The sequence below is a fragment of the Triticum urartu genome, chromosome 4, assembly GCF_003073215.2.
Source record: "Triticum urartu cultivar G1812 chromosome 4, Tu2.1, whole genome shotgun sequence".
Taxonomy (NCBI): Eukaryota; Viridiplantae; Streptophyta; class Magnoliopsida; order Poales; family Poaceae; genus Triticum; species Triticum urartu.
Window position 1 is genome coordinate 288167316 of NC_053025.1, and position 14377 is coordinate 288181692.

At 44.3% G+C, this 14377-nt stretch overlaps 1 long non-coding RNA gene across 5 annotated transcripts; it reads left to right on the plus strand.

Moving 5' to 3' along the window:
* Nucleotides 1-8158: 8158 nt before the first annotated feature.
* LOC125551501 lies at nucleotides 8159-11944 on the plus strand. Of its 5 annotated transcripts, none has more exons than XR_007302744.1 (7): nucleotides 8159-8492; nucleotides 8608-8938; nucleotides 9359-9427; nucleotides 10263-10284; nucleotides 10723-10833; nucleotides 11280-11375; nucleotides 11538-11944. It is a non-coding gene; the product is annotated as an uncharacterized LOC125551501 (long non-coding RNA). The 5 variants fall into 5 exon arrangements; XR_007302743.1 differs by having other exon boundaries at nucleotides 8608-8672; nucleotides 8772-8938; nucleotides 10263-10833; XR_007302742.1 differs by having other exon boundaries at nucleotides 10263-10833; nucleotides 11277-11375.
* Nucleotides 11945-14377: the final 2433 nt, after the last annotated feature.

A 14377-nucleotide genomic window follows, 5' to 3' on the forward strand; every position in this document is an offset into this window, starting at 1 on the left:
CGGAGTCCGGAGAAGAATCCGGCTCCATGGAGTCGCGAGTCTTGATGAGTACGGGGCTGGTGTTCGGCTCAACCGCCGTTGGGATTGCAGCCCCCGAGGTGGCGTCCAACCGCCCATCCTCGATCAGCGCGGTTGGCTCCGAACTAAGGGTCGGAGCCGATGCGGGTGCGGCCTCTAGGGCACTGTTCGGCGGCAGAGCTAGATCATGCTCGTCGTGACAGAGCGGCGCGCTCGGCGGTGGTTCGAATCCGTCGAAGATTAAGTCCCCGCGGATATCGGCCGTATAGTTTAAAATTCCGAATCTGACCTGACGGCCAGGGGCGTAGCTTTCGATCTGCTCTTGATGGCCAAGTGAATTGGACCGCAGTGCGAAGCCGCCAAAGACGAAGATCTGTCCGGGGAGGAAGTCTCACCCTGGACTGCATCGCCATTGATGATCGTAGGAGCCATCGGGCCTGACGGTGATGGCACAGAGGAACTCTCAATGAAAGCACCAATGTCGGTGTCAAAACCGGCGGATCTCGGGTAGGGGGTCCCGAGCTGTGCGTCTAGGCCGGATGGTAACAGGAGGCAAGGGACACGAAGTTTTACCCAGGTTCGGGCCCTCTCGATGGAGGTAAAACCCTACGTCCTGCTTGATTAATATTGATGATATGGGTAGTACAGAGTTGATCTACCACGAGATCAGAGAGGCTAAACCCTAGAAGCTAGCCTATGGTATGATTGTAGATGTGTATGTTGTCCTACGGACTAGAACCCTTCGGTTTATATAGACACCGGATAGGGTTAGGGTTACATAGAGTCGGTTACAATGGCAGGAGATCTGAACATCCGTATCGCCAAGCTTGCCTTCCACGCCAAGGAAAGTCCCTTCCGGACACGGGACGAAGTCTTCAATCTTGTATCTTCATAGTCCATGAGTCCGGCTGAAGGTATAGTCCGGCCATCCGGACACCCCCTAATCTAGCACTCCCTCAATGACTTTGAAGACGAAGCTGGAGCAGACATCATGGAGCCTACCACCGATCAAAATTTCTAGATGACCACCAAATATTAGTAGTATTTCCCCATGTAATTAGTATTAGATGAGCACTTTGCGATAGTCCTAGACCGTTTGTATGCCCTTGCTTGATTGGTTGAGTGAAATGTTTGTGTTTGTCTCATGTGCATATGGGTAGTGTTTTCTCATTAGACCCCTTTTCTATTCTGATCTCTTCCATCTAAACCCATCAGATGCCTCCGAGACGTGACACCGGTTTTGCTTTCCCACCGGAGCTCACCCAGTTGATCCAGCAGCAGAATACTTAAATGCAATTGCTAGTTCAGAACCAGGGCAATAACAACAAAAACAACCCGCCGCCAGTGGACAACCTAGCCCGTTTTCTAAGGTTACAGCCGCCGGTGTTTTCTAGTAGCACCGAGCCAATAGTTGCTGATGATTGGCTATGCCATATTGGAAGGGAGTTGACCACTGCGGGATGCACTGATGCTGAGAAGGTGTGTTTTGCCACACATCAGTTGGATGGACCAGCAGCATCATGGTGGGAGAATTACATAGCCACTTTTCCCGTAGCCAACGTCACTTGGGACCAGTTTCAGCAAGCTTTCCGCACGGCCCATGTCTCAACTGGAGCTATGCAGATGAAGAAGCGGGAGTTCCGCAACCTACGCCAGGGGAAGCGTACTGTGGCTCAGTACGTGGATGATTTTAGCAAGTTATCATGCTATGCCCTTGATGATGTGGCCACGGATGCCGCGAAGCAGGAGAAGTTTATGGAAGGGCTGAATGATGAGATGAGCATGCAGTTGATGGTAGAAACCTTCAACAACTAGTAGGAGTTGGTAGATAAGGCTCTTATGATTGAAGGGAAGCAGCAGCAAATTGAGAGCCGCAAGAGAAAGTATGGACAAGGGAAGTATAACTCAGGAGCTCAGCAGAAGCCTCGCCTAACCATGAATTCGGGAGGACTTGTTCATAACCATGGAGGTCACAACCACACTGGAGGAGGATCGCATAACCACAGCGGTTCTAAGAATGGGAATGGGAACGGAGCCAACAATAATCAAAACCGCCCCAATCCAGCCACACCCGCCAAAAGAGATCTAAGTCACGTTACTTGTTTCAAGTGTGGGAAGACTGGACACTACGCCACGGAGTGCCCTGAAGGAAAGAATGGAAACGGAAATGGGAGCGCTGGGAAGAAGCCCAATCCATTCAATAAAGGACAAGTGAACCACGTTAACGTGGAGGAGGTTGAAGAGCAGCCGGACGCGGTAATAGGTAAGTTTTTGGTTAATTCATTTACCGCTCTTGTTCTTTTCGATACTGGTGCATCGCATTCATACATATCAAGGGGATTTGTGGATAAGTTTAAACTACCAACCCAAACCCTTAGGACCCCTTTGTTAGTAAGCTCACCCGGAGCAGAATACATGGCTAGCCGATGGTGCGACCAGGTACCCTTAACCATTGGCACACATGTTTTTCCGTCTGACCTAATTATCTTGGAGTCATAATGATTGGATGTGATATTAGGTATGGACTAGATGTCAAAGTTTGGAGGAAGTATTGACTGTGCTAGTAAGTCAATTTATCTTACCACCCCGGAGGGAAAAAGGATTAAGTATGTGTCTAGGCATGTGCCTAGGAGGAGCCAAGTGAATGCCCTTACGGGAGTTGTTCAGGAGGAAGTGCCTGTAGTGAAGGATTATCCAGATGTTTTCCCAGAGGAGTTACCAGGCATGCCACCGGATAGAGACATTGAGTTTTTGATAGAGTCGCAAATGATCTGGAGGAAATCAAGAAACAGATCAAGGAGTTATTGGAGAAAGGATACATTCGAAGAAGTTCATCACCTTGGGGAGCCCCAGTGCTTTTGGTTGAGAAGAAGGATAAATCCCTAAGGATGGTTGTTGATTATCGAGTCTTGAATGAGGTGACGATTAAGAACAAGTACCCACTACCGATGATCAACGATCTGTTTGATCAGTTGCAAGGAGCTAGGGTGTTTTCAAAGATCGATTTGAGATCGGGATACCATCAGTTGAAGATACGTGAGAAGGATATACCAAAGACAGCGTTCACAACGCGGTATGGATTATACGAGTACACGGTCATGTCATTTGGACTGACTAATGCCCCTGCTTATTTCATGAGCATGATGAACAAGGTATTCATGGAGTATTTGGACAAGTTTGTTGTGGTGTTTGTTGACGATATTATGGTATACTCGAAGAACGAGGAGGAGCACAAGGAGCATTTGCGCTTAGTTCTCGAGAAACTCAGGGAACACCAGTTGTATGCTAAGTTTAGCAAATGCGAGTTTTGGTTGAAGGAAGTCGGGTTCCTTGGACATGTTATATCGGTAGAATGTATAGTAGTAGACCCCAGCAAAATTCAGTCAGTCACTGAATGGTTGGCACCCACCTCACTTAGCGAGATCCGCAGTTTCCTTGGACTCGCGGGTTACTATCGGAGATTCATTGAGAACTTTTCCAAGATTGCGAAGCTAATAACTGAACTGTTAAAGAAGGATACTAAGTTTAAATGGACAGAAGATTGCGAGGCAAGTTTCCAAGAGTTGAAGAAACGTTTGACTACAGTGCCAGTGCTAACACTACCGGATATACATAAGGAATTCCAAGTGTATTGCGACGCCTCTCGCTTAGGACTTGGATGTGTACTTATGCAGGATGGAAGAGTTGTTTTGTATGCCTCACGACAACTAAAACCTCATGAGTTGAACTATGCCACGCATGATTTGGAGTTAGCAGCCGTAGTGCATGCATTGAAGACCTGGAGGCATTACCTTATTGGAAACTGATGTGATGTATACACGGACCATAAGAGTTTGAAGTACATCTTCACCCAGAAGGAACTGAACCTTAGACAAAGGAGATGGTTGGAGCTTATCAAGGATTATGATATGAAGCTACACTATCACCCAGGAAAGGCCAATGTCGTAGCGGACGCGTTGAGCAGGAAGAGTTATGCTAATATCCTTGAAAGTAAGGGACTGCCGAAGGAGTTAGCAGAGAATATCATGGAACTTCGATTGGAGATTGTTCCTAGAGGATTCGTTGCAACAATGGAGGTCCAGTCGACATTGCTGGACAAGATTCGGGAAGCTCAGAATGATGACAAGGAGATTGTCGAGATAAATGAGAAGATGAGCAAAGGAAAGGACAAAGGTTTTCGTGAAGATGAGCACGATACCCTATGGTTTGAGGACCGAGTTTATGTGCCCAATAACCCGGAGATCAGGAAGTTAATACTTCAAGAGGCTCATGACTCACCATACTCAATACACCCAGGAAACACCAAGATGTATCTGGATTTGAAGAAACCTTTCTGGTGGACCGGTATGAAGAAGGATATTGCCGAGTATGTAGCCGTATCTGATGTATGTCAGAGAGTGAAGGCGGAACATCAGAAGCCAACAGGACTATTACAGCCTATGCCGATACCCGAATGGAAGTGGGATAAACTTGGCATGGACTTTATCACCGGATTGCCCAGGACTAAAGCAGGATATGATTCCATATGGGTAGTAGTTGATCGCTTGACCAAAGTGGCTCACTTCATCCCAGTGAAAACCACTTATACCAGTGCAAAGTTGGCCAAGATTTATATGTCCAGGATCATATGTCTGCATGGAGTTCCAAGGACCATCGTATCAGATAGAGGAACACAGTTTACTTCAAAGTTTTGGCACCAGTTACACCATACTTTAGGGACTAGGTTGGAGTTTAGTACAGCTTTCCACCCACAGACAGATGGACAGACCGAGAGAGTGAACCAAATTTTGGAGGACATGTTGAGATCCTGTGCGCTAGATTATGGATCTAGTTGGGATGACAATTTGCCTTACGCAGAGTTCTCGTACAACAATAGCTACCAAGCCAGTTTGAAGATGGCACCGTTTGAAGCCCTGTATGGACGTAGGTGCAGAACACCTTTGATGTGGGACGAGGTAGGAGACCGACAGTTGTTTGGACCAGACTTGATCAAGGAGTCTAAGGAGAAGGTTAAATTGATTCGTGATAGACTGAAGATTGCTCAGTCCAGGCAGAAGAGTTATGCGGACTCAAAACGCAAAGAGGTAACCTATGAAATTGGAGACAGAGTATATCTGCGAGTATCTCCCTTGTGAGGAGTGAAACGTTTTGGAGTTAAGGGGAAATTAGCTCTGAGATTTGTAGGACCGTATCGTGTTTTGGAACGGATGGGAGAAGTTGCCTACAAGTTGGAATTACCCGAGGGATTGTCAGGAGTTCATGATGTGTTTCATGTTTCACAGTTGAAGAGATGTCATGCTGAAATGGTTGATATACCGTTAAGAGATACAGTACCCTTGGAGGCAATTCAGTTGGACAGTGATTTGACTTACGAGGAGAAGCCAGTAAAGATTCTTGAGTTTGCCAGCAGAGTCACCCGCAGTAAGGTTATCAAATTTTGCAAAGTTCAGTGGAGCCACCATACCAAGGACGAAGCCACCTGGGAACGAGAGGATGATCTTCGCAAAGACCACCCACACCTATTTTCTAGCCAACCCGAATCTCGAGGGCGAGATTCATCTTAAGGGGGGTAGGTTTGTAACATCCCAAATTTTCAATTTGGAATGTTATACATAGTTATCCATGCATATCATATTTTATTTGCATTTTGTCTCGCGATCCTCGAAATCCTGAGCAACTCAAGGACCCTCGGAGAGAGTTGGGGATTTCCCCGGTTTTCATATTTGATTTTTATCAAATCTGAAACGAGAATTGCACGTTTTCAAAGTTGCATTTTAGGGCCAAGAAAATTTTCATCTCGTTCTAAATATTTTATTTAGACGATGAAAATTTATTTTGGCATTTTTAGATTTTTATTTATTTGGCTAGGATTTTATTTCTGTCGGCGAAATTATTTAAAAAAAAAGTTCCCGCGCCCGACTAGGCCTAAGGCCCAGCCGAGCCAGGCCGGCCCGCAGCCGCCGCCGCCTCCCCGCGCGTGCACCGCCCCACCGCCGCTCGGACTAGGAGTCCGAGCCGGACTCCGCCGCCGCCGCCGCTTGCCCCTCCTCCAAGCAAGCCGCCCCGCCCCGCCCTTTATATAGCCGCCACCCCCGCCGCCCCAAACCACCGCCGCCGCCGCCGCCCCGCGCCAACCCTGCCGCCCGTGCTAAGCCGTCGCCGCCGCTTGCCGCGCCCCGCGCCGCCGCCGCCGCTTGCCTCCGCCGCCCCGCCACCTCGCCTCGCCGGAGGTAGCCGCCGGATCCGAGCCGCCGGTTTTTTTAAGAACCGTTCGGTTTTTTTAGAAAACCCTAGATTCGTTTTTTTCGGATCGCCGGTTTTTCTCGGTTCTTCTAGTTAGCGGGCGTTCGTCCGTATGTTCGTTTTAACAAATGGTTTTCACCCGTTAGTTACAGCTAACGAACGCTTGTTCGTTAGTCTGTTCGTCAGTTTTCTTTTATTGGATTTATTCTGCGAGTTTTCTGATCGCGATTTCTGATCCGATCTTAGTTTCTGTTTATCTTTTCGCTCGTTAGTCGAAATCAGGCGATTCAAGCGCCTAGATCTTCGTCTCGAGACCCTCTTTCCGTTTAACCAACTTAAATAACTTTTTGCCACTGTAAAATTTTGACCTAGGATCATATTAGTAAACGAAGCTTCTTTCTTTCGCTGTTTGAGTCTCGTTGCTCCGTTTGATTTGATTCCTTTTGCTAACCGGAGTTCTTAAGTTGAACTTTCTGGTCAACCTCTTTTATTTGAGTTTTGTTTGCGCATCTTTGGTTGTTGATTATGTATGTTATTGTTTTTCTGTGATAGAACACCGGGAGTGCGAAGCGTGCTACTACAAGTCCCTAGGTTTCACAGACCGTCAGCAAGGCAAGTAACACTTTGATCATACCCTTTTATCACCCAGTTTTTATGCATTAGTTCCAATCCTCAAACATTGCATGATTAGGATGTCATTAACATGTGGGTTGGGAAGTAGTTGATGAGCTAGAACCTATTACCCTGTTACATTCAAACCCTTGGGAGTTACTTCTACGCGTTGCTTAAATTGCTATGCTATGCTATGCTCGTAGACGTGGTTTGGGTTTGAGTGAAATCCATGACAGGTGTGAGTTTGTTAATTAATGGTTCAACTTAAGGTGGCAACTTAAATTAACATCTGGGTGGATTGAGGCACCTGGAGTACCCAGTGTTGTCTGTATTTTTTTGGAAATCCCGGAGTACCCGTGCGATCTTCCTATGGACCGCCACCCAGGCTCAAAGGGAACTGAGATGATTCATGCTAGAAACTTCCGTGTGCAGCCACAGGCTATTATGGGCTCTAGCATAGTTGAGTAAGTTACGTGAAGCTCTTGAAGAGGCAGATCAGCAGGTAGTGGGATGTAGGTTTGGTATGGTCTGTCCGGAGTAGAGAGTTAATGTTTTTGAAAGACTGTGTCTCGATCATCCGTTTCTCAAACACCTTGTAGTGCGAGAAATCCAACGGAGGCGATCGAGTCTTGTGGGGAAAAGTGCACAAACCTCTGTAGAGTGTATAATCTAATCATGGTTAGTCGTGTCCCCGGTTATGGACAATCCTTGAGTATCTAGTATTTGGGTTATCACATGTATCTCATCATTCTTAATTAATATTGTTGGGATGTTAATCACTTTAATTGGGATTGAGTTGGAGGAACCTTCTCAATGTTGTTCAACTACCATGATAGTTAAATTAAAATCCATTCCTTTGTTGTAGGGAAAAATTGGCTTTTCGCAAAAACTATAACCATAGAGCTTTCCACCAGCCAAATATGCATGTAGTGATAGTATTATTCTGTTCATGCTCTACTGTGTTATTTTGCCAGCATATTCCATGTGCTGACCCGTTTTTGGGCTGCAACATATTATGTTGCAGACTTTTCAGACGAGGAGTAAGGTTCGTTAGGTCATTGCCGTGCAGCTCAGCTATGCCGTTGGAGTTAATGGACTCACTTTATCTTCCAAGCCTTTCGCTTTTATCGCATTAGATGGCCTTAAGCCATATCTCTCCCTAATAATAAAGCACAGATTGAGTCTCCGGGTTCACCCTCGCGGCGTTTTTACACAAAGGCCCCTCACTCTTTTTAAAATCAACCCGCACTCCATGATGTTTCATCTCTTAAGTGAAACAAAAACGATTCTACATACACCCGTCTCTCTATCCCCACGAGAACACGAACCATCCCGGCCACCCGGCGCTAGGGTTCCCTCCACCGCCACGCCCCATCCCTCTGCTCCCAGCAACCCTCTCCACCCTCTCCCATCCCCAGTCGTCGTCGTAGCCCCTCGCCGTCGTTCGATATCCAAGACGGAGCCTCGGCCGACAGCTCCTTGGAGCACGCCGCCCGCCGGTGGATGCCCTGATTCTGCGTGACCCAGCCAGAGACTCACCTCGCCACCTTGGTGCCTCCCGCAGGATCTCCGCCACCGCCTAGCGCTTCTGTGCGCAAGGATGCCGACGCCTCTCCCTGGTACCTCTATCTCCATTCCCTCGGGGCACTGCTCACTGCTCCACACCCCTTTCCTCTCCCATCCTGTCCAATGCGGCTCACGGCCTGCTACAAACGCTTGCCGGCTCCCGTGCAGGCCCTCCTGGCGGACAGCCTCCAGCCCACACAAGCTTCCCTGTTCTGGCTCTGTCGGCTACCATGGTTGAGTAGAGCGAGGAGATCGAGAGGGGAAATAGTCACTTGATTTTTGCGGATTATGTTGGGCATGGAGATTGATCTTAACTTTTTGGTTGTTCGCAGATTCAATGATGACAACACGCACACCTTTCCCTGATGCTTGGGCAAAGGCATGTATGTCCGATGTGCTGGCAAAACTTTATAGATGCAGATTACATACATTAGAAATTGCCAACTCGGTGGATGATAAATACTATGACTTGGGACTCAGAAAAAAGATCAACACGTAGGTATGGGAGTTCGGAATATCCAACATTCCCTAGCTACTTCCTAATTGCTTTACGCACTACCTGCAATTGCAAGCTCAATGTGCTTACATTTCAATTAGCTAAATCTCTTTGTTGGCAATAGTTAATAGGTTAGGTGAAGTTTAGAACAATATGTCAATATGGTAAAGCCTTATTTTATTTAGGCTAGCAGTCTGCTATATAAATTATAAGGTGTGTAAAAAATCCCAGTTAGCTGTGCATGGCTTCCTTTGATCGGATCATCGCTTGAGTAGACGATTTGCCGTACACCAAGCTACTACAGGCTGATCACAGTTTGGCCAAGACGAAACTCTCACATATGAGATAGCTACTAGATCAATAGTTCAATTGTTTGCCTCAGGCCATAACCTTGATAACGATAATTTTTTCTTGTACTTACAGATGCAGATTACATAGATCAGGACTTGCTAACTCGGCGTATGACACATACTAAACGACATCAACACGTAGGTATGAGAGTTCGGAATATCCAACATTTGCTAACTACTTTTTAATTGCTTCGTCCTCTACCTGCAATTACAACTTCAGTGTGCTTGATTTTCAATTAGCCAAGTGCATTTGTTGGTTTTAGTTCTTTTCTATATACAATTAATTATCAATAGGTTTGATGATACTTCAGAACAACATGTCAATGTTAGAGGCTTATTTTATTTTATTTGGACTAGCAGTTTTTGTTCTGCCAATAGAAATAATCAATGAGGGATTTCCCTAGTTTTTTTCTCTCATGTTGTTTTGACCATGATGTACCAGATTTTCAATGTGGAAAACAATTAGAATTGCACTTTTCAGGGGATGTACTTTAGTTGGTGTGCATGCCTTGGTTCATTGTTGCCTAGACGAGCTAGAGAATTTTTGCTGCAAGAAAATGTATGGGCATTTGATGATTAGAGTTAAGAAAATATTATGATAACATGGTTTGGCTTAATACACTAGGTTGTTCGCTACCTTGAGGAGCTCGAGAAACTTATTGAAGTGCTTATAGTTTAATTATAAGTTTTGATTCTTATGTTGGAGACATGACTATGCAAGGAAGTGGTGAGAGAACTTTGAAATAGCTTTATAGTGATGTTTAGATAATTACCATTTAGATTAACAAAGAAAACAACTGGGAGCTGCTTTTAGAATTACATTTATTATTTGTTAGACTATGATCATCTACCGATAATTATTTTCCTCAATAGTTTTTCCTTTATTATTGTTATTTTCATGGCATTTCAATTGATGCACCCTAATCTAATATCTACAAACTTCATTTACACAACACAATTGATTGTTGCTGATGTAGGTGAGACCATTGACTATTAGAGGTGAGTCGGCAAGCTGTTTTCTTCTATGGTTTGGCATGTAACTTTGTGTTCTCTAGCTCTTTTTAGTTTTATATTTTTCTAACAAACAAGACCAACCTTAACTTAAGAAGAAAAGCATCATTATAACCATGAAAAAAATCTGCTTAAATGTTAGGCTTTTGTTCGTCTATTAAGTCATTACCCGTCTAAACGAGACACAGAAATAATGAATTCTTACATGGTAAGTTTTTGTTTCATTTTCATTCTTTGCCTTATCCCGTGTTGGAAAAGAAGTTCAATTGTTTTTTCCTCACAATGTACCAAAGATTCTGATGAAAGATGCTTATTTTTCTCTCAGCTTCAAGAAACAGTCACTATATACTCTGTTTTGTATATATTATGTAGTTGTAAGGAGATGTTTTATTTTCTTTATATGCTACTATTTTAACATCTTGGAAGGGTCCTGAATTTATTGGAGACAACAAAGTGGGCGCACCATGTGAGTTATTTGGCACCTTGATGCAGCAAATCAACACATGTTTGAGCTACAACGGAGGTCACTTAAATAATGTAACGTGATTTACCCCTTTATTTCTTTATCTCGAGAGACAATGTAGATATATGCATGTGTTTACATTTGTTGTGGTTGCATGTATCCTTGACTTTTGTTAGGCTGGGGACAAGCGTATCAATTTGTATAATGCTAATAATGTTGTCACATAATAGTGTAATGTATGTGTTATTGTGATGTTATCCAGTCAAACTCTTTAGAAAACAATGGTCGCCGCCAGAAGTTGGCTGGGGTGATTGTTGAATATAGATGGGAGCTTCTTTGAGGAAAGCCAAACAAGCAGCTGGGGATGTATCTCGCGGGACTCGATGGTTACAGTTTGGGGAGCAGCAGAGTTGCTTGCTAGCATCTTTTTTCTTGCATCTACGAACTGATGATGCTTTACTTGTTGTTGTTTCCCGTGGTAGTACATTATGGCTCACTGTTGTTTATGCTCGGACAGCAGCAGAGGAATAGACTCGGCAAGGAAGGGAGCTACTCCAGTGTAGTCGGTGGAATTGACTGGCAAAGTAAATCATGAAGCTCCTGGTTGGACCAAGAGGTAATTCCCTATTTTCCCTGCACCATGCATTAGTTGATGCAGAATATTTGTTCGTCCAAATAACAACATGAATTTGGTTTTAGTAGTTTCTGAATTATAGCGTCAGAAAAATTATGTGGCTTATTTTGGTAGCATTTGTGATGGACCAATTTTGTGTTGAAGGCTGAGAATTGGGGCTGCACCTCCTACAACAGTCAATTTCGTCGGTGGCCTGCCAACAACACTGGTGAAGGAACAAGGGTGGCCCGAGACCGATAACAGGGGGCTCTTGAACTGGCAAAGCCAGAAGCCACCATCGCTTCATTGTCCCCGGAGATCGTTTGGTGATGTCCGATGGATATCACGTGACGGAGTGGAGACGCACACTCCCCTGCCCCAACTTTGGTGCCGCCACCTACCTATGTGGGGCACAGTCCTGCCTGACCCAGCCTACATCTTGATTGTAAATCTCTCTCACCTTCTATCTCGTGTTCATGTGGTCGTATTGATTTTGCCTTTTGAGAAGTGTTGAAAGAAGATTATGTGCTTCAGACGACTGAATGTCCAGTAATATCATCAACCTTCAGTCAGCAGCGGCTCCGAACTCTATCACCTCAAATGGTTTAGCATAGATCATTCACATGTGAGGATGAAAGCTTGGATCAGCTTCTGTAGTCGCTATCTTTCATTTACAACCGAGTTTTCTTATGGTTATAGGATAGAAACTTTGTATTATTTTTCCATCTTCTTTCCTTCGTGAAACTAGCTGCAATAAGTAGCAATTTAAATTGATGCGAGAAAGTATCTATCTTTAATGTCCAACTGAAGAGTTTTCAGTTGAAAACATCAACCAAGATACAACAAATCCTCATGGTCAGCAATCTTACCGTCATAAAGTTTCAGTCATCCTTTTAGATAATTAGGCCTGATCTCGTTAACTTCCCATCTTAAGAAACTGTTGTCAAGGTAGTAGTGGATGCTGCAATTGATAATTACTTGTGCTCTGAGATGGTGGCTCCTGAAAATGATTCAGCACATCCTTGTGATTTTGAAGACAAAAAAGAAAGAGAGTTCTCTTACTTGCTGGATATACTATTACTAATTGCTTCTGCATTGAGTATCAGCTGTATAAGGTGCGCCAGTCCCTTTGACTATTTTGCATGCAATGATATGTTTGGCATGCTTGAAAAAATACAAGAAACTTACTAAGTGGTCAAGGGCACAAAGTAAAACTTACTGTAACTTAGCTACCAATGTGACATACTACTGGTCAGGTTTTACCACTCACCATTAATATGCTGATGGAGTTCTCCAATTCTGAAAACAAATTCACCATGCATTGAATGGATCATTCAATTATGCAATGCAAATGGTGTGTCCTCTGTTAGTCAGAGGATCTGAGAATCGGGATAGATCAGGATGGGTTTCATATGTGAAATTTTGCTTAATGGATGCTCCAAGTTTCCTCTAATCAGCAGACCTATGGGATACGGGCCTCTGTTTGCCCCTGGTACTCCTGATGCAGGAGCTACACTTCCAGTTTGACTACCTGAGGGAAGGGTCTCGCTTCAATTGCTTTGGGTCATTATATGTTTTTTTGTTGAAGGATGGTACATGGGCTTAACCGCATCCAGAACTGAACTTTAGTAGTAGGGACAGCAAAATTATCTGAAAAATACTGTATAAATGGTCATAGAATGCCAAATAGTTAAGAAAAACTATAAAGAAATGCAAACCGAAAGGAAGGGGCAAATTGTTTTCTAATGTTAGAAGTCCGATTGAACTCTGTAGTGGTTATCTTATTTCTGTTCGCTCTATGATAGCCTTCTTATATATGCAAGTTACTCTAAAGCAGCAAGATAAACAAGGTGATGTATCATGAAAATAGGGTCTACGTAGCATAATCTAATTTGTGTATCTTTTCTCCGACATTCATTTCTTTACTTTGGTCCATAAGTTTCCAGAGATCTATTTGAAACAACTAACTTGTCCTACTAGCCCGTCCTTTTTTCTAGAATGTATAAGCCGTAAAACTGTACTTATTTTTAATATATGTTGAAGCATTTGGTACCAACAGATTTTTCCGCAACTAACAATGCGCATATTTGTCATGGTTGGATTTTTTTTAATATTGAAAACCTAATATTAGAATTGTATACCGGGGGTCATGGTTAGAAGTTGAATGATAAGGGATGAAATAATTGATTTTGGGTCATAAATCAAATCAAATGTGATGATTCTTTCTCCCGTTGCAACGCACGGGCCCTTTTGCTAGTTATTGTAATAAGTTCTCTTTTGAGACAGTCGATGTAATAAGTGTGTGATTGCCACTCTGTTATAAATCCTTCGAGTATTGTGTGTGTCAGCATTACCGATCCAGGGATGACACTGAAGCACAGAGACTTGGCCATCTGAGGTCGGGTCGCCACAGAAGAAGATCGCGATGGCATCCCTTGAGTTCCAAGATGACGTCCTCATTTGGTGGGAACAAGTGATTGAGCGTCGAGAGGCAAGAGGTGAACCACCCATCACTACTTGGACGCAAATGAAGGATGTCGTGCGAGCACGCTTCGTGCCAACCTACTACAACCGCGACCTCTTCAAGAAACTCAAACTCATCAAGCAAGGAACCAAGAGCGTTGAAGAATACTACAAGGAAATGGAGATTGCCATGATACGAGCCAATGTCACGGAAGATGATGAGCAAACTATGGCACGTTTCTTGAATGGACTCAATCACCCTATCAAGAAGATCGCCGACTTCCAACCATACTCGAACCTCATTGAGCTAGTGCATCAACCTACCAAAGCGGAACGTCAAGTGCAAGATGACTTCAAGTATTCCAAGTTCTCATCCAAGTCCTATGGCTTCTCCAACACCCAAGCTTCAATGACTCCAACACCGTCTACCTCAACCAAGCCTTCTACAAACAACGTCGACAAGTCGAGTTACAAGAAAGCTTCGACAACCTCAAGTCATCCTCCTATAACTAGCAACTTCAAGTCGAGAGCTTCATCATCAT